The 20,090-nt window shown below is 36.5% G+C and overlaps 1 protein-coding gene and 1 pseudogene across 1 annotated transcript in view; both read right to left on the bottom strand.

Annotated features, from left to right (window-relative positions):
• LOC136832673 (uncharacterized) overlaps positions 1 to 20,090 on the bottom strand; it is a 124,929-nt pseudogene that overhangs the window by 79,506 nt on the left and 25,333 nt on the right.
• Positions 1 to 20,090, bottom strand: part of LOC136832918 (uncharacterized) — a 97,307-nt gene that overhangs the window by 76,142 nt on the left and 1,075 nt on the right. The window lies entirely within an intron of this gene.

Genomic DNA, 20,090 nt, shown 5'->3' with positions numbered 1-20,090 from the left:
CCAAACGTACGAGTCTAAAAGAAAAGGCAGAAATGGAAAATATACTACGAGTCTAAGACATCAACCAAAGTTATATGAGTCAAAAAGGCAATTAAACCAAACGAGTCTAAAAGAAAAGGCAGAAATGGAAAAATATACTACGAGTCTAAGACATCAACCAAAGTTATATGAGTCAAAAAAGGCAATTAAACCAAACGTACGAGTCTAAAAAAAAGGCAGAAATGGAAAAATATACTACGAGTCTAAGACATCAACCAAAGTTATATGAGTCAAAAAAGGCAATTAAACCAAACGTACGAGTCTAAAAGAAAAGGCAGAAATGGAAAAATATACTACGAGTCTAAGACATCAACCAAAGTTATATGAGTCAAAAAAAGGCAATTAAACCAAACGTACGAGTCTAAAATGGAAAAATATACTACGAGTCTAAGACATCAACCAAAGTTATATGAGTCAAAAAAGGCAATTAAACCAAACGTACGAGTCTAAAAAAAAAAAAGGCGAAATGGGAAAATATACTACGAGTCTAAGACATCAACCAAAGTTATAAGTCAAAAGAAGGCAATTAAACCAAACGTACGAGTCTAAAAAAGGCAGAAATGGAAAAATAAAAAGTCTAACATCAACCAAAGTTATATGAGTCAAAAAGGCAATTAAACCAAACGTACGAGTCTAAAAAAAAAAAATGGAAAAATACTAGAAATATACGAGTCTAAGACATCAACCAAAGTTATAAGTCAAAAGAAGGCAATTAAACCAAACGTACGAGGCTAAAATAAAAGGCAGAAGTGGAAAAATATAGCCTACTACGAGTCTAAAAAAAGTGATTAAACCAAAGGCATATGAGTCTAAAAAACAACAGGCAATTAAACCAAAGGTATGTGAGTCTAAAAACAAAACCAGGCGATTAAACCAAAGATATATGAATCTAAAATAGCAAGAATTAAACTAAAGTTATATGAGTAAAAGACAGGACATTAAACCAAACGTATGTGTAAAAACAGGCAAAAATGGGAAAAAATACGAGTCTAAAAAACCAAGTGATTAAATCAAGAATATGAGTCTAAAAAACATGCAATTAAGCCAAAGGTATGAGTCTGAAAACAAAACCAGTCAATAAAACCAAAGGTGTTGCAACGGCTCTGGTACATACGAGAAGTTAAGAGCCCAGCTAATTAATTAAATTTTCAGCTTTGCAATTTATTAATGGGATGATCTCAATAATCATTTGGAATACTTTCGAAATTTATTTATTTATAAATTTTAATATTTACTGATTTATTTATTCGTTTATTAATTATTTATTCTTTTCAAAAGAACTTTTTTTTTTCACAAGGCCATCACTGACATCGGTCTAATTTCCCCACAAAATTACCCGTGGATTTACGATTAACATGAAACTGTATCACGGAAATTATGTATTAATGTACTGAATAACCTTATGCAGTGAATGTTATACAAGAAGATTTTACATTAACATAAGTGTCAAAGAGTATATAAGACCTAATGAATAACTAATTTCGTACGCTCTAAAGAGAGATAGGTACTTGCATATCAAGAGAAGTCATCACTTTACTCCATCAAATTATATATATATTTTTCTCTCAATATTAACTCGTCCTTTATCTCTCATGTTTGCTACATACGCGTCCTCTTTTCTCTTATGTTTATTACAATGTAGCATCCTCTTTTCTCTTATGTTTATTACAAACATTTATCATAATCTTATTTATTTGTCTATGGGATAAAATGAAATGTTTAGGACTATTCGTGTGTTTTTCGATACATTCAATCGGGGACTAATTTTACGTTGTGGCTTTATCACTTTTGCTTGTTTTGTCATCTCTTCCACGGATAAAAATAGTTTCGCCTTATGAAGTTTTTTTCCCCAAGAGTTTACTGCAAAAGTTATTGTAGTCTTTGCACAATCAGTTTATTGTAAGACTTCGTCGGCCTAATTTTCTGTAAGACGACGTCAGTCAAATTATAAGTCTAATCGCAACTGTATGTTTACGGGTAAAACTCTGCTAACATACTCATTGAGATATAAAAAATAAAACTCACGCCTACTGGCCTTAGAGAGAGAGAGAGAGAGAGAGAGAGAGAGAGAGAGAGAGAGAGAGAGAGAGAGAGAGAGAGAGAGAGAGAGAGAGAGAGAGCTTTTTGATAATATTTCCAATAAGAATAAATCTATGGTTACTCCACCATGACATTAACTTCATAACTCTTTATAAAATTTAATGTCATCTTTCTGACTGATCTCTGGGCAAATGTGGTAGGTTTTAACTACGATTTGTGGCATTTTTTACATTGTTCATTTATAAGGTCGTTCACTTCCAATATGAACTGGTGAATAACCAGTCTTTACACCTGGTTGAAAGTTTAATGAATGTTCAAAAGCATAGCAAAAGCTAACATGAGACTAGCGTTTGCATCTTAGAATGTTAAAGTTTTTCCGTATTTCCATAATACTAATCTCAGTCCAGACATTGGTACTAATTTTCTTCATCTACGGTTTTGAAAACATGACCAGTTAACCATTGCACAGTCGTTCGATGAAGTGGAGAAAGACTTTTATTATAAATATGGGAAAATCACATTCATAAAAACAGTTCACAGTTACATTGAAAGGAATGACTGAAAGATACGACTGCGGTCTTCACTACACGTATCGGCTGGCCTTGGTGAAATCTCATTTCCGAACCGCAGTAAGACACTGAAATCTGGTGCTCTCTCTCTCTCTCTCTCTCTCTCTCTCTCTCTCTCTCTCTCTCTCTCTCTCTTAATCTATGTCAAGGTGAATGGGAGCTTATTATTATTTGTTTTTACTTGGCTGAATGAAGATTTTTCTCTCGTTGGTACTAGATATTCTCTCTCTCTCTCTCTCTCTCTCTCTCTCTCTCTCTCTCTCTCTCATGCACACACAAACACACACAAAGTTACTTTCCTTCCCGATATCTACCAAATTACTTGAGTTACGTTCCAAAAGTCGCCACAAAGTTTACGTTCCAAATGAGTATTTGATTTCAAAACTCTTCAAAACACCAGCTCATCGAACTGCCCAAACAATCACGGATATAAGACACTTCCCTCTATAACACGCGCGCTAACACAAGGAGAAACATAACGCCATAATATTGTCTTTTTGTGTTATTCAAACAACGCCAACACCAAACATCTTGTCCGCCATGTGCAATTCTCGCTTCCTTAAATGACTATATCCTTGAGAGAGGTCTTCTAAGGTTTGTCAAAGATCTCTGAAGAGTCGCCGACGGCAGTCGCCAGGCATGTTCGGCTTGAAAATCGTCCAACACAGCTGCATCTGTTCGCCCAAAATGGAAAAACGGATGATTAGGCGAATTTTCGTGGACGGACGAGCCGTTTCTTGAGGTAAACGCCGTCAATAGAGCGAATTTGCATGTATGGACGCTTGCAAATCAGAATTCTTGCATTTTGTTGAATTCTTGCTTTCTGTTGTGCCCTAATCCGCCAAATATATAGCAAAATCGCAAAGTTCGCTTTAAAAACAGTTAATGACGGTGCAATAGGAGCGAATTTGCACGTATGGACGACTTTGCAAATCGGTAAATCTGAAGTCTTGCATCTTTCTGTGGCCCAGTCGCCTATATTAGTCGCAAAATGGCATAACTTCCTTTCCAAACGAATTAAACTAATCTAAACTGTACGGAAAGTCATATAAGCGTAAGGGAAAGTCTTAAACCTATAGACACAAAGGCAACATGGCCTCTAAATACGTCAAATTCATTAGCGATTAGCCTAAGTCACAGGGAAAAGTCTTAAAAGCGTAGTGGAAAGTCTTAGAAACGTAGGGGAAAGTCTTAAAACCTGTAGTAACAAAGGCAACATGGCCTCTAAATAGGTCAAATTCATCAGCCGCTAGTCTAATTCGCAGGGAAAGTCTTAAAAGCGTAGTGGAAAGTCTTAGACACGCAGGGGAAAATCTTAAAAACCTTTAGAAACAAAGGCAACATGGCCTCTAAATACGTCAAATTCATCAGCCGTTAGTCTACGTCATTGGAAATGTTTTAAAAGCGTAGGGGAAAGTCTTAAAAATTAATGGAAAGGTCTTAAAAACTCATGGGACAGTTTTAAAAACGTAGGAGAAAGTCTTAAAAACGCAGGGGAAAGTCTTAATAGCATATAGAAACAAGTAACGCGGCTTCTAAGGGCAATAAACACATACAGGTGGTACTAAGCCTACAGTCATCCGGCAAACGAGACCTCTGGAGTCTGAATCGTCACAAGCTGAACATTCTTGGCATTTAGATCATCTATGATAAAGAGTGGAATGCCCTTCTTGTGCCGTGTGTGTGTGTGTGTGTGTGTGTGTGTGTGTAACGTAGCCATGATGATCTCTCTCTCTCTCTCTCTCTCTCTCTCTCTCTCTCTCAACTCGTCCATCTGCTCCTTTCTCACTGAACAATTTATGGCCTCTACTGTATCGTCTTAAATAATTCCTTTTCTTTGTGTTGCTTTGTGTAAGGAACAGGAAATTAAGAAAGAAATGCACTAGGGCGGTCCATTAAACCGACGGAAATGACAATTATCAATGGACGTTTCAGTCTTGAATTAAACCAGATCAGATTTGGCATGCCTAGAGTATAGGATAGGTTTAAATCAATATGGCCTCCGATTGGATGAGGAGAAGATCGGTTCCACCTTGCATATTCACTCGCCGTTTTTCCAGAATTTTTCGAAAGCTATCATTCTCTGGCGCGGTTCCACTAATGCGGACCGTTCCTTAGAATATACATAAGACTTTCCACGAGTATTTGATCATTAAACATTATTATTCTACGGAGAAAACGTTACTAAAGATGGTCATCGGATCTTTAAATTAACATCTATCTATGTTTTATATCCCGTTGTTCTACATGCCGAAAAAGAAAAGACCGCGATATGGCAACACCTTTCCCCCCAGAAGTCGAGTGTCCACTAAAGTTTCCGGGAAGATTCGGTGTTGCCATACGAGAATCGCCTCTTTCTTATTAATATCTGTACTCTCTCTCTCTCTCTCTCTCTCTCTCTCTCTCTCTCTCTCTCTCTCTCTCACCTGCCGAGTGCCACAACCTTCACTAATTCACGGCAAATCCTCCGCTTTCAAAGATGGACGCCTTTTAAAACACGAATTATTGACGGTTTTAAATTCTTGATGTCGATCGTAATGGCGTCCAATATGATAATCATTATACGTGCGCTTAATTCGTTCAACCTTTTTTTGAGTACTGTGTTATTCGCTCGTGTTTCGAAACGGTGTGAATACGTCATATTAAGTCAGATCGTTATGGATTATTAGTACATAGTACTATAATGACATGCTTACTTGAACACCGCTTTTAGACCCAAGCTGAGTACTTGTATATACAGTATATTATATTGAATTTTCAAGGCTAGCGCTCTAAAACAAGATAGGAGACCCAAGATATTCAAGAAGAGAAAAGATAACAAGGCTTAAACACCCTTGGAAAGTAAATTTCCACTAAAATAATACTTTAAATGAAAATACTACTGCAGAATTAGTGCCTGATACTATCAGATGAGTTCTGTGAGCGCAGGAAGAGTTGGAAGACCTAGGCCTACTGGAATGAGACCTATCAGATCTACGTGCTTTGAATAAGACAAAGCACAGGCCTACGTGTAGCCACATGACGCTGGCAGAACCACGTTGACCTTCAATCAGAGAGTAACAATGTGCTTTGAATAAGAAAGCATAGGCCTACACGCAACCACATGACGCTAGTAGAACCATGTTGACCTCACGGTCTAGGTATATGTACCTCACGGTCTGGACCGTGATGTACCTAGACCGTGGTTGAGCTTACAGCCAGCGAGAATGAGGCGTAGGCCTATAGGATGGGAGGGGCTATGCAGGAAGAATCACTAACTATGTGCGTTTTAGAAAACAAAGCATAGGCCTACGCGTAACCACATGATGCTAGTAGAACCGTGTTAACCTTAAATCAGAGTACGAGGTGTAGGCCTAGAGGATTAGAACACTTCCAATAGAATGGCTTGCTACAGGTTTAGGACACATGAAGTTTGTTTGGTATGTTTAAAAGCTTACTTGGTAAAGGACTGAATTACTTTATTTATCAGAAACAGATCAAGATATCTGATTTTTTTCTTTACATAGGTCTAAGGAAAGAAGTAATGCTATCAATTTAAACCAGATTTAAAACGGCTTACAACCAAATCTTCGGCCTATAAAGTGCACTTCTTACTAGACTTCCATTTACTAAGGTGCAACAGCTCTAAAACAAGGTGCGAGAGAGAAAGTTGCAACAAGAGAGGCAATGCAACTAAGATTATAATCTCAGGAGCATAAAATGTTGCAAATTGAAAGTTTAAGGCACAACCAAACATCCATTTTAGACCAAAAGAGAAATGTTCGTAGGTTTAACACTTGATGTGGCAGATATGTTGGCAATCCAAGTCACAGGACTGACGCGTAATTAGAGATTGATAAATAAAATATTAAATTATTATTTAGCCTATGTATATATTTCACGGCTTATCTTTTAGGGTACAGGGTTTTTAAGCAACCAATAAGGCTTGCATTTCATAGTTATTCGTATATTCTAGACTTGTTGATTTATAAGTATCTTTTAATACTTATATACAAAACACACACACACACACATATATATATATATGTATGTATGTATGTATGTATGTATGTATGTATGTATGTATGTGTGCGTGTGTGGCCGTTCATATAACTTAAAAGTGAAGCAACATATATAGTATTAACCACAATATTACAGCCTATGACATTCATTAATACATGCTGTAACTCTCTCTCTCTCTCTCTCTCTCTCTCTCTCTCTCTCTCTCTCTCTCTCACTGGCACTTTACCCTGTCTGAATAACTGAATAAGCAGGATGAAGTGTTATTCATTAAAATTCAGAGTTCAAACACATTCACTTCAATATTTGAAAATGGTGGCCGCTTGTCTTTTGACAACTCTCCTCCCATTCATTTTCAGTTCTTCATTTTTCAATTCTCGTGAATAATGTATAATGACTCTCGTCAATAACGGAGAATTTACTTTGCTTGCTTGATTCTGTGCAAAAACGTGATAATTATTACAGTTCATTTAGTGGGCATTTGGTTAAAGAAACCATGAATGCGGTATACAAATATATATATACGTATGTATGTATGTATATGTATATGTATATATATATATATATACACACACACACATATATATATATATATATATATATATATATATATATATATATATATATATATATATATATATATATATATATATATATATATATATATACACACGCACACACACACACACACACACATCATAGATAGCGTCATTATTTCGATAAAAAAAAACATAAAATCATCGCTTTTACTGCGTAACAAAAGGTAAATTTATTTTCCTCTTTTGTGAAATGAAGGACTAAAAAAATTATGCAAATGGAAACACATAAACAGCCGAAAGAAAAATCCCCTCAATTACGGGCAGAATCACACAACAAAACCGCCAACTCCAAAAGAGGGGACAGGGAGGAGGAGGAGGAGGAGGAGGAGGGAAATAGGTTGAGGGGTGTGAGGGGAATAGGTTGAGGGGTGAGGGAAAGGATGTGAAGGGTGAAGGGTTATGGTGAGCTTAGTGTAAGGCAAAATAAACGGATACTCCCTGAGGAGAAAGAAAGATGGTGAGGGGAATAGGTTGAGGGGGGGTGAGGAAGGATGTGGGGTGAGGAGGGGTGAGCTTGTTGTAAGGCAAAATAAATGGAGTCTCAATGAGAGAGAAAGATGGTGAGGGGGAATACGTTGATGGGTGAGGAAGGGTGTGAGGGGTGAGGTGGGGTGTGGGAAGGGGTGCAGAAGCGCTTAGTTTAAGGCAAACTAAACAGTGTCAATGAGGACAGAAAAAGAGGGTGAGGGGCATAGATTGAGGTAGGGTTGTGAGGGGAATAGGGTGAGGGGTGAGGAGGGGTGCAGGGGGGAATAGGTTGAGGGGTGAGATTGGTGCAATGCAAAATAAAGTCTCATCGAGGAGAGAGAAAGATAGTGAGGTGTGAGGAAGGGTGAGGTGGAGTGAGGGCAAGGGTGAAGAAAGGGGTGAGGTGGGGTGAAAAGTGACGATGAGCTTAGTGTAAGGCAAAACAAACGATGTCTCATTGTCATCACTTCGCCCCCAACATGAAAGACTTTGACGATGATGGGGGGCGCCGTCCCCCTCCCCCTTTAGGTTCTCCAACCCCTCCTCCACCTCCTCCACACTCTCTCTCTCTCTCTCTCTCTCTCTCTCTCTCTCTCTCTCTCTCTCTCTCTCTCTCTCACTTTTAACCCTTTTTTAAGCCTGACTTTTTCACCAAAGCGACCAATACACGGAATTCACCCGAACTCGTTTTCTTTGATACATTCCCGTTTTCTTTCGCAAAATCAATGGCAACAGGGACTCTCTCGCTCTCTTTTCTTTTTTTGTCTTTTTGGCTTTTTTATTTTTATTCCAAGAAATAAAATGGGGAAAGGAAAAAAAAAATAAAAAAAGAAACACGTCGGGTTGGAGTGGTGAGCGAGTCTGAGTTTTACACGGAACTTCAGTACTGCCGCTGCTGGTTACTGGGGTAGCCTGGGGGAGGGGGAGAGCGATTGCAGTCATAAACACACACACACATATCGAGAGAGAGAGAGAGAGAGAGAGAGAGAGAGAGAGAGAGAGAGAGAGAGAGAGAGAATGCACATACGCACAGACAGAACACAATCTTGGAAATCCAGAAATGACACAAAAGACGATTGGCATCCTATCCTAAAACAACTCTCCTTGTATCTTAATCACCTACTTACATTTTTATCTATTTACTTATTAATCTGTTCGCATGAGGAGGAAGCGGGGAAGAGAGAGAGGGAGAGAGAAAGAGAGGTATAAAATTTCCAGCATTATTTTTTACTCCGGTGCGGAATCGTGCTTGCAAGCAAAACTTGGCAACATCCTAAAGCTTTTCGCCTCTTCAACATTGCATGATAAATTCACAAACGCATACACAAACATACATATACACATACACAGACACATACATATCCACGGCTGCTGCTTTGAGGCGTGCCTAGCAAAACACGGCGCCTACGTGACTGGTGAGAGAGAGAGAGAGAGAGAGAGAGAGAGAGAGAGAGAGAGAGAGAGAGAGAGAGAGAGAGAGAGAGAGAGAGAATCAAAATAAATTTTTGGGTAAAGATCTGTATTTTGTATGAATGAGAGAGAGAGAGAGAGAGAGAGAGAGAGAGAGAGAGAGAGAGAGAGAGAGAGAGAGAGAGAAAATCAAAATAATTTTTGGGTAAAGATCTGTATTTTGTATGAATGCTTGTTTGTATTTGAAGAGAGAGAGAGAGAGAGAGAGAGAGAGAGAGAGAGAGAGAGAGAGAGAGAGAGAATGCGTTCTCTAATTTATATGCTTTTCAACTCTGAAATTACTGGAAGCTGTTTTTCTCCTGGAGAGAGAGAGAGAGAGAGAGAGAGAGAGAGAGAGAGAGAGAGAGAGAGAGAGAGAGAGAGAGTCATTTCAAACGGACAAAGCGCGTGAAGCTATTTAGTAGAAACTGAAGCAAAAGAAACGACGCTTCAGAATTATTTCAAGATTGAACCACAGAAGAGAAGCAGCACTCACCAGTGGAATAAGACTGAGAAACAATATTGAGAAACATTACTAAAAAACATAAAGCAGGACGATACGTGATTTTAAGATGAGGAAGCTTCGCGTAACGAAACAAAAATATGAACTAAATACGTCACTGAAACTGAAGCTCCAAACGACAATAAGCTTCTGATGAAGTTTAGCCGAACATACATTATGGCATAACAATGCCGTTTGTACTAATAAGAATTATATAGTAATGTAATTTGGACACGTATATAAGACAATTAAATTTTGAATGAAAAACAGGTATGGATCAATATGAATCATTTTTTCAAAATATATCCATAAAGAATAAATTTGTGAATATTTTATGAAATCTGAAAATAAGTAAAATGTCTAGATTATTGTTCTATACTTTGCAATAAATTTCAATGATATATTCACAAAAAAGTTGTGAATATATCAATTTATTGTATATATATCAATTTATTGTATATACTGTGAATATATCTATTTATTGTAAATTTAGGGAAAATTTCAAAAATTGAAATTTACAATAAATTACAATGATACATTCACAAAAAGTTCCATTTTTGTTTAAAGGATCATATATTTCTCAATGCACCAATAGTCTATTAAATTGGAATAAATTTCTAGTTTAATGCACAACAGCAAAAAAAATGTTGCTAAAATATCATCATTTCACCGCAATAACTCGAGAACCGACGTAGTGAAAGGAATTTTATACAATTTAATACTTTTTTTCATTTCTTATGTGAAATATGGACAACCGAATTATTCTTGACTTTCAGAATTCAAGAAATCAATTTCGTGATCAGTGTTTCGTCATTAAATCAAAAAACTCAACTGGTTGAAATATTGGTCTGTGCGATTGATACTATAGTACACAGTTTTATGCGAATGCAATATATATATATATATATATATATATATATATATATATATATATATATATATATATATATATATATATATATATATATATATATATATATATATATATATATATATATACTTTTGCAATTTTAAGGACTTCTGTCTCCGAAATCTTTTAAAAGTGTGTTTATTCTTCTGAATGCGTGGCGGCACACAACGAGAACCCCAGGAGCGACAGAAATCAGGAAATCGGTAAATCGGTGTCAATAACCTAAATGTTGTGCCGCCAACTTTAGTGACATAAATCAATCAATCAATTGAACAGTTGATTCTCAGTCCATTCTCCACTTCTGAGAAAAAACGGAGAATCGTAAAACAATACAGCTCTCTCTCTCTCTCTCTCTCTCTCTCTCTCTCTCTCTCTCTCTCTCTCTCTCTCTCTCTCTTTCTCTCTCTTCTCAATTCCATGAAAATGAATGGAAGTCATGTCTCTTTCTCCCTACTCATTCCTAGAATTCCATCGCACTTTTCTGCTTGTGGTCTCTCTGCCCTCTTTGATCTCTCTCTCTCTCTCTCTCTCTCTCTCTCTCTCTCTCTCTCTCTCTCTTTGATTTTAACTGTTCTGCCCTCTTTGATTAGGAAACTTTTGCTACATTTGGATTAAGTAACAAATCTCTCTCTCTCTCTCTCTCTCTCTCTCTCTCTCTCTCTCTCTCTCTCTCTTACATTTGAATTTAACTGTTCTGCCCTCTTTGATTAGGAAACTTTTGCTAGACATGCAGCTACTGGATTAAGTAACATAATCTCTCTCTCTCTCTCTCTCTCTCTCTCTCTCTCTCTCTCTCTCTCTCTCTGCCAACCTAGTCGTTTTTGAAGCAGCACTGCAAACTACATGTTTTCTAAGTCATATTCTTTCAAACTAATAATCACTGAAAGCTAATTTTCCCACACACACACACACACAAACACACACACAGAGAGAGAGAGAGAGAGAGAGAGAGAGAGAGAGAGAGAGAGAGAGAGAGAGAGAGAGAGAGAGAGAGAGAGAGAGCATACATTCACATCCACGACAGCGCATCTCCCCACAGTACAGAATCATTACAAAACACACTTTTTACCCCTAGAAATTCAAAAGACCCAACATCGAACAATGAAAACAAAAATAAAAAATAAAAACAAAAAAGAACAATTATAGAATTTTATAACTGCCATTCATAGAGCTTTCTACACCGTCTATAAAACCATAAAATGGGGAAAAAGATTCTGATTATGATTTTAAATACTTTTCAGTCCTACGGTTTTTCCGTGTTCCTCTTTTACCACTTTTCGGAAGGAGAGAGAGAGAGAGAGAGAGAGAGAGAGAGAGAGAGAGAGAGAGAGAGAGAGAGAGAGAGAGCGGTGTTTTCTAAGTTATATGCTTTGCAACGCTGAAATGACTGAATTTCTATTTTTCCCCTGGAGAGAGAGAGAGAGAGAGAGAGAGAGAGAGAGAGAGAGGGTGGGGGGAGTTTCCTAAATCATATGCTTTTACACCATGAAATCGTTGAAAGCTAATTTTTTCCTGGAGAGAGAGAGAGAGAGAGAGAGAGAGAGAGAGAGAGAGAGAGAGAGAGAGAGAGAGAGAGAGCAAACGTCAATCACACAGACAAATGTATACGTAAGCACCCAGTAATATCATAAAACACACTGCAAATCGAGAGAGAGAGAGAGAGAGAGAGAGAGAGAGAGAGAGAGAGAGAGAGAGAGTTTTTTCACTCTCCCTTCCCACAGATAATTTTTAGGCACACGACCAAAAGAAATGATGATAAAAAGGGTGAAAAATTCAACGAAACAAAGAGAATATTTTCGACCGTCGCATAAAATCTCCTGAAATCTCGTTATGCGTTTTCAAAGGCGAAACGATTTCGTTAAATCTTTTATAGCAACTTTTGCTTCATTTTTTAAAAGTTTCATTTATTTAGTTTCTATTTTATTTTCGATTCTTCCAATGCAACTTTTGCCTCATTTTTTAAAAATTTTGTTTATTTAGTTTTTATCTTATTTTTTGTTCTTCCAATACAACTTTTGCTTCATTTTTTAAAAATTTCATTTATTTAGTTTTTATTTTATTTCTGATTCTTCCATTGCAACTTTTGCTTCATTTTAAAAAATTTTATGTATAGTTTCTATTTTATTTTCTATTCTTTTATTGCAATTTTTGCTTCATTTAAAAAAAATTATTTATTCTATTTCCAAATCTTTCATCACAACTTTTGCTTCAATTAAAAAAAATTATTTATTTAGTTTTTTTCTTATTTTCGATTCTATCATTACAACTTTCCCTTCATTTTAAGAACTGTTCATTTGGTTTTCATTTTATTTTCAGTTATTTCATTACAACTTTTCCTTCATTTTTTAAAAATTCTATTTATTTAGTATTCATCTTATTCTAAATTCATTTATTGCAACTTTTGCTTTATTTAAAAAAATTATTGATTAATTTTTATTTATTTTAAAATTTTGTTTTGGAACTTTTGCTTAATTATAAAAATGTTTTTTATTTAGTTTTTATTTCACTTTCGATTCTTTCATTTCAAATTTTCCTTCATTTTTATACAATTTTATTTACTTAGTTTTTATTTTATTTTCGATTTTTGTATTGCAACTTTTCCTTCAATTTTTTAACAATTTTATTTATTTACCTTTTATTTTATATTCGATTCTTTCATTTCAACTTTTCCTTCATTTTTAAAAGATTTATTTGTCTAGTTTTCATTTTATTTTCAATTATTTTATTGCAATTTTTCCTTAATTTTTAAAAGATTTATTTGTTTAGTTTACATTTTAATTTCAATTCTTTTATTCCAATTTTTCCTTACTTTTTAAAAACTATTTAATTTTTATTTTATTCTCAATTCTTTTATTACTACTTTTCCTTCATTTAAAAAAAAATACTGTTTATTTAGTTTTTCTTGAGTTTTCAATTTTATTTGAATCAATTTTATTTGAATTTTCCTTTATTTTCAAAATTCCTCCTGTTGCAAAATTTGCCAATATCTTTTTACTGCAATTGCACTGCATTAAATTTTGCGTGCTTGCGCGCTCCATGCAGGAGTTATTGCAATGCGTAGACGCGCAATTCTTGCAATGCTATAAGCGAACGGATTTACTTAAGCGCGTGAATGTGTGCAAGCATGCTCTAACCAATTTTTAAAAGATAGACTTGATTCTTATTATACGCAGAAGACAGGCGAATTAAAAATAAAATACTGAATTTTAAAAAACTCAAAAAACTACAGTATTTAAAAACTCTCCTGATAATGCCTCACAAAATAAGCTGAAACCGGTCATGGTTCATAATTATTGTTTGAATATTCATTCGTGGTACTTTGTGTCTCGAAATCACATCCAAACTGCTAACGAAAGTGGCGAATTGTGTAGCTGGTAGTTAGCTACTTGTGGTGGGTCATGGTAGAAGTTGATAAATAAATAAGCCAAGCAACCGCATCCCGAAGCCATTACGAAAACCGGAAGTTTGACGCTTTCTGGGGAGAGAGAGAGAGAGAGAGAGAATAAATATACTAGATAAAGACATTGAGAAACATAATAACCACCGAAAATACCTAAAAAATGAAGAACAGAAGAGAGAGAGAGAGAGAGAGAGAGAGAGAGAGAGAGAGAGAGAAATAAAAGTGTTTTAACTCGGAGTATGTTTGCTGGAAGAACAAGTCTCTTGACAACCATTCATCAAATATTCTCTCTCTCTCTCTCTCTCTCTCTCTCTCTCTCTCTCTCTCTCTCTCTCTTGCACAAGGCTCCCTTTGCATATTTCATGATCGCTCGGTCTTACTCTCTATTTCTCTTGCATATGTTTGCTTTTATTTTTATTTATTGTAACCTTTGAAATAGTGTGATATGTACACGCGCGCGCGTGTGTGTGTGTGTGTGTGTGTGTGTGTGTGTGTGTGTGTGTGTGTGTGTGTGTGTGTGTGTGCGCGCGCTCTCATGTGAGTACGAGAGATAACCCACACTCAAAATATACTGTATATTGCTGATTAGCGATTCTCTCTCTCTCTCTCTCTCTCGAGAGAGAGAGAGAGAGAAAGAGAGAGAGAGAGAGAGAGAGAGAGAGAGAAGCTAAACCCAGTTAACTAAACGAATGTCCTGAAAACGTCAGGAAACACTCTCTCTCTCTCTCTCTCTCTCTCTCTCTCTCTCTCTCTCTCTCTCTCTCTCTCTCCTCCATTAATTGTAAAATACAACTCCCGTGCCCCGGGCAATTTCGGAGATTTATAGCTTTGCATTTTTGTACACTAATAATGAAAAAGGGAACAGGGGGCGTCGCTCCCACTCCCCCCTTTCCCATCTCCCCTTTTCAATGTTTCATGTGTCTGAATTATGGCCCTAAAATATGCTCATATGAGAGAGAGAGAGAGAGAGAGAGAGAGAGAGAGAGAGAGAATGGCCTTCTTGATCCAACATGGGTCTAACGGTTGAGTTTGTCACCCAGTAGGAACTAGGCCTATTTATTTTTATCAACCATCAATAAATATGGGTTGATGAAGTATATTCCAGTATAAGTAAACAACCACCACTTTAAATATTTTTTAGTGCATAATATTACATTTATATAATCATTTAAATACCGAGATTTATTCTGCAAACAAGGAGCGTAAACAAAACACTGCCCTACGATTTTACTTTTCACCATATGCATTCGTCAGTGTTATGTAACATTCGCCTTGAATTCTAAGCTTAAATTCACATAAATTCGCTTCTTTTAATTTATCGTTAACCTCATTCTGCGCATGAGCGAATTCTTAAATAAGTGCATAAGTCACTAAGTAACTACTTATCAGATACGAGAGAAATGTCGGAATATCCACTTAAAACGGTTTTATTGATTCAGTACCAAATCGTCCATCTCAGCGTAAGCTCCGGGTGTCTCTTTATCATTTAATTACCGCTAGGAATGTTTTCAACATTTTCTCTCCTAATGAAAATTTTCTTTACGGATATCTTAATGTATTTATAACATAATGGGGGATTTTGGAATTAGCGAAAAGCGTGAAAATGTTAAATCAAATATAACAAAGATCACACGGATATGCATCCGATTAACTCAAGAAATAGCTATTTGGCAACTGTCCCCACGTTTTCAAGATTTTCAACATTACCAGCATTTTTTCTCATGATATATTAACGTGCTAATACGATAATTGCGGATTTTAGAATTAACGAAAAGCGTGAAAATGTTAAATTAACAAAGATCACACAGACATACATCGTATTAAGGTAAAGAAATAGCGACGTGGCAACTGTCCATCCTCCCTACCCCCTCCCCTTCCCACCCCACCCACTTCCCCACCCGACACCCCATAAACGCTAAACCGCTTCACATTTGCATGATCTATATGACAAGTGAAAACCTTTATCGATTAGTCGCCTCAAATACCACTCTTCTCGCGCTCTTGGGCAAGCGTTGGGCAAGGTTTTGGGGGAAGATGGGTGTTCCCTGTAAACATACAGACATCGTATATAAATGTCTGTAATTTCAAAAATTAATGAAAGATTCGAAAACTTCACAGACATCATGGCGACTGGAGACGTCTAGTCTTACCACAATATCGCCGATTGGGGATAATCATTACCATCTACAGACCCTTTACGCCATTTTTATTTAAAGCTTGGGGAAGCAGGGCGTTTTCTGTACCTATGTATATGTATATACATATATATCTGTAAATTAGAAGAAACTGAAAAACGTGAAAAACCTGAAATTCATCATGGCGACTTCCCCTTCCCCGTCGGTCAACAGTATTACCACAATGTCACTGATTAGGGGATAATGGTCATTTAGAGACACTTTACGCCATTTTTATTTAACTAAACGGACACGCCATAATAACCATTGTTATTGAAGCGTGCCGGTTTAGCTGAATAAGAGATTAACAACGTCGGTATTAAATATGTAATTAAAAATCAATTGTATTAATTTGTAAAAGATATAAAACAAAGACTTTCTACCAGCTGAACGGTGTTTCTCCTCCTCAAGTGCTGACGTTAAAAAATGCGGATTTTTATTACAAAATTATCTTTTTTTTCAACTTTACTGATACTTTATCAAATCAAAATAATGGAGCAAAACAAAAGCAAGTTATACCAAGCAAAAAAGTAACAAATGCAATTTTAATGAAGAAATCGTAATAATTTAGACAATTACACCTCCATGGGTTCTGGCAACACTGGGGCGTAATCTCTAATGGAAATGCATTGATACTCTTGGCGCGTAAATGAGTCTGAATTGATATATATCATAATTATTATATGAAATATTTAACATATTTGGTGTTCTATTTAGCAACGATATGAATTAGGCTCTCCTAACATACGTGAACTAGCCGGGGTTAAACAGGATATAATTATTTAAAATGAAGACCTGGATCGTTTTCGTTTTAATTAGGTAAATAATTAAGTATATAAATATTAGTTTCGTACTATCTGTCAGATTAAAGTCTACTTTCGTCACTATCTTTTTTTTTACTTCCAATCACACGATGGTACTATTTTCGTTAGTTAAGTTTTAAGGACAAGTTATTAGGCCTATACAGTTTTTCTAAACTTCATTCATCAGAAACTCTGCAAAAACAATTATTTACCTAAACCTACAGCTTGTTTACCATTCCCCCCCTCTCTCTCTCCCTCTCTCTCTCTCTCTCTCTCTCTCTCTCTCTCTCTCTCTCTCTCTCTCTCATGTTAAAGTACAAGTTACTAAAACTACCTTAGTTTTTCTAGACTTCATTCTTCAGGAACCCTTTAAAAAACTGAGTTTATTTCAACCTGCAGCCTGTTTTACCATTTCCTTTCTCTCTCTCTCTCTCTCTCTCTCTCTCTCTCTCTCTCTCTCTCTCTCTCTCTCTCTCGTGAAGTTTAAGTACAAGTTATTTACAAAATCATTTATCTCAACCTGCAGCCTGTTTAAGCAATTCCTCTCTCTCTCTCTCTCTCTCTCTCTCTCTCTCTCTCTCTCTCTCTCTCTCTCTCTCACACACACACACAACACAAGATGGTACTATTGCCCTTCTCCACGTTTAACTTCCAAGTTACTAGACCTATACAGCCTTTCGAGACTTCAATCTTCAGAAGCTTTGTTAAAAAAATTTTATTTATACCCGTTGCCTATTTTACCAATTCCTCTCTCTCTCTCTCTCTCTCTCTCTCTCTCTCTCTCTCTCTCTCTCTCTCTCTCTCTCTCTCTCACTAACAGGGCCTTGGTTTTACTGTCGAACCACCAAGTTCCTGCAGGCCATTCCCAGTAATAAATAGCTCCCTGGCCCTCAATCCCACGCATGGCAAATGGAATATATATATACACTGTACTCCTAGCCTCTCTCTCTCTCTCTCTCTCTCTCCAACCGTTGTCCAACTCAGCCCACTGGCTATATTCTTGCAACTAGCAAATACATGGTGTTTCTCTCTCTCTACACACAGACATTTCTCTCTCTCTCTTACACACAGACACTTCTCTCTCTCTCTCTCTCTCTCTCTCTCTCTCTCTCTTAAAACCCTAGCTCAACTCAACCCACTGGCTATATCCTTGCAACTATCCTATCAAATACCTAACCTTCTCTCTCTCTCTCTCTCTCTCTCTCTCTCTCTCTCTCTCTCTCTCTCTCTCTCTCTCTCATTCTTGATACCATCTTACAATTTTCTTTTAACAACGGAAATGCCTACATGACATTTTCTCTCACTACGCATAAACAGAGAGAGAGAGAGAGAGAGAGAGAGAGAGAGAGAGAGGAGCTTTAGCGTTTGGAAAGGCCAAAGCTGTAGTAGGCAATCTGTAGATCAAATAAAAAAGTTATTTACTTTGAAAAGTAAATTACTTATGAACTTCTCCAAAATCTAATAAAACCAAACCGAACCTTAAAACAATATAATGAGAGAGAGAGAGAGAGAGAGAGAGAGAGAGAGAGAGAGAGAGAGAGAGAAAATAATACCCAGAAATCTAAAAAGAGAGGGTGTGTTATCGCGGGGGGACCGTGACAACATTTCCCCCACCCCCGGCAATATTCGCCAAAACTTGACCCAGGTAACCTTTGAGCGAACCGGCGACTTAATAAGTTAACCTTTCGTGCTGTCTACAGGTAAATCCAGGTAAACCCTGGTAAAACGACTCTATCTCCTACTGGATATTCTCTTTAAAACCGCCAGCGCGCGCGCGCGCCAGGTAGGCAGGTAGGTATCTCACATTCTCTTTAAAAGCGATAATGAAGTCACATTCTCTTCAAAGATCAGCTGTATAGAGTGTGAATGACCTTCCATGACCTTTCCCTTGAAAAAAATAATGAAAATAGAGTTAAGATAACTTTAACAAAATTAACTTATAATTTAACCTAGTTTTTAACTCTAGGAAATGGGTCACATTATATTACCAGGAAAGGTCTTCAATGATCAGCTGTATAGAGTGTGAATGACCTTCCATGACCTTTCCCTTGAAAAAATGTAAATAAAGTTTAGATAACTTTAACAAAATTAAACTAATTTAACCTAGTTTTTAAATTTGGGTAATGGATCAGTTACATGACAAGAAATGGCGTTTTCAATGAACTCACATTCTCTTCAAAGATCAGCCGGAGGGTGAGTGACCTTGTATGACCTTTCCATTGAAAAAGGTAAAATAAAGTTTAGTTGATTTTAACAAAATTAACCTAGTTTTAACTTTGGGAAATGGGTCAAGTTATAAGACCACGAAAGGTCTTCAAAGATCAGCTGTAGAGTGAGTGACCTGGTATGACCTTTCCATTAAAAAAAAGGTAATAAAGTTTAGCTGACTTTAAAAAAATTAACTTCATTTAACCTAATTTTCAACTCGGAGAGCTCGGTAACGTCACATGACCATAAATGGTGTTCTCAAATGGATATTTTCCATTAATTTCTTTTAATGACAGCGATTGCAAACTCCACTTATACGAGCGTTTTGCAATGACTCAGAGAGCGTCTTGCAATTCTGTAAAATGACACCGAGACGGGCAAACGAGCGAGCTAAAAGTATATAATATGCATATTAACAATATAAGTATATATCTTGTAAATACCATTGTTTTTCACTGCGTTGTTTAAACCCAGGTTTCATCCGCTTTAACAAACATTACGTCACCGGAACGGACGCCTCTCTCTCTCTCTCTCTCTCTCTCTCTCTCTCTCTCTCTCTCTCTCTCTCTCTCTCTGTAATATTAATACTGTATTGGGTTAATAAATTATTTTATGCATAAACAATAGCCCTCTTTGTAAAGTCAAGTCTTAATGAATAAGAATGCTTGCTTGCAAGATGGATCAGAATGTTTCAAGATGTTCTGGTCATGTAGAGAAAACGGGTTGTTTCGCCACGTGAAACGTATGAATCCCGTATAACCCAAGAAGCGTATATACATACATACATACATACATACATACATACATATATATATATGCAGTCTATATATATGTATATATATACATACATATGTAATTTACACACATCAGATGATCTTCAAATTGGACATAATTACTTTATCTCCCAAGAAAGAGGAATTACGGAATCAT

This window comes from Macrobrachium rosenbergii, chromosome 50, assembly GCF_040412425.1.
Source record: "Macrobrachium rosenbergii isolate ZJJX-2024 chromosome 50, ASM4041242v1, whole genome shotgun sequence".
In the NCBI taxonomy this organism is placed as follows: Eukaryota; Metazoa; Arthropoda; class Malacostraca; order Decapoda; family Palaemonidae; genus Macrobrachium; species Macrobrachium rosenbergii.
Note: the sequence above shows the minus strand (reverse complement) of the source record. Positions and strands in the feature narration are given on the sequence as shown.